Genomic DNA, 1662 nt, shown 5'->3' on the forward strand with positions numbered 1-1662 from the left:
CATGTGTGGTTGGTGTGGTTTTAATCAGCAGCCTCGTCTACTCCCTGCAGCTCAGCAGATACCAAGTCTACAGGACCATTTTGTGATGGGAGAAAACAAAAATGTCAAGTCGACATGCTTGTAAACAACAGCACTACGTGACTAATCGATGCTCAGCTACCTTAAAGCAACACTTAGAGACTGACTGCAATTGCAACAAGTGGAAAACTTAAAGCTGAACTTTAGAAGACATTAAGAGCCACTCAGAGTGTTTGCGAGTTTCGGCTCACTAAGTGTCTGAGTGATGGTGAGCAACCTAAATCGCCATTAACAGAAAACACAAAAATGTCTGCAGTCAGTGTTTAGTGTTCACATAACAGGAATGAAGCAAGCTGAGGATTATTAACAACAATTGATTTAATCTAAATCTATACATTCTATAACTGGATATAGAAAATGAACACCGTACTTTCCAATATGCCTCCTCTAAATGAGTAATTTGAGGTGTTGTCATTACATGGACATTTTTGTAATGAGAAACTATTGCATTTCAGTGCTAGTGAGTCATTTTCTATTTCGTTAAAGCTCTTTTTGCCAGTCAGGTTTTTTGAGAAATACAAAGGCGGGTGCAACAGATGAGCAAGGGGGAACGGTGACCAAAAAATTCAGGAAGTCCATGAGCAAAGATAAACAATGGTTGCAGGGAGACCTTCTCTGGCATCTGCTTTTTGCACACAACCTTAAAAAAGATCAAATCAAAACAATATGAACTGGAACATGTTTTAGCAAACTGATATTTACTGAAGGGCTATTGTGTTTTAAACGGTCTACTGTCTTAAGCGGGAGAAACACTGCTGCAAAAAGCACATGGAACAAGAGTTCAAAAGAACAAATCTACATTTTGAGCGGAAACTACAGACTTCTACTCTAAAGTTAAAAAAAAATTCTTAGGAACACTTAAGAAAACACAATCGTAAAACACACAAAGTGCATTAAAAAAAATGTAAATATCACAAATCCTGGGGGGGAAATAATCTCACTGGTGCTACATTTCAGAATCAGCAGAAAAGTGAAATCACTCCAGTTTACAGAATGCCAAAAATAGAAAATGTAAGTTTAAATTGTCTCCTAAAGGTAATGTCCTCTTGTACATTAGTCAAAACATTACATCTGTAACCCTGTTATGAGCTGTAGACAACTGTCTTCCACCATTGTAGAATTCTCTGCTTCCTTGGAAAAGAACAATTTCTTCAGTATTTTCAAGCTAACATCAGGAAGAATGGCAGCACTCTACAATCAGTGGGTACCTTATCTCCTCTTTTATAACTGAGCTCTCTGCCCCCCACCCCCAGCCAGCACATCCTTGTCAATCACCACCCCCAACACAAAAGCTCTGGTGCTCCTTTTAGATCAAGCGGAAAGATCTCTTCAGACTTACAGCCTTGTGATGTGGAGCAATACAGTACAGTTCTGAATGACACAGCTCCTTGATTAAATATCTGCCAAGAGATAAATGGAACCATCCTAATTTATGGGATTATTTATCTTTTAATATCTCTATTTATAATCTTTATGTATTCATAAAAGGATATTACAAAGCAACTAATAAATGAATGATGAAAGAAAATCAAAGACTAAATCTAAAATCAAAAGAAACAGCAAAAAACATTAGAAGAGGCCAAA

The sequence above is a fragment of the Neolamprologus multifasciatus genome, chromosome 14 (assembly GCF_963576455.1).
Source record: "Neolamprologus multifasciatus chromosome 14, fNeoMul1.2, whole genome shotgun sequence".
Classification (NCBI taxonomy): domain Eukaryota; kingdom Metazoa; phylum Chordata; class Actinopteri; order Cichliformes; family Cichlidae; genus Neolamprologus; species Neolamprologus multifasciatus.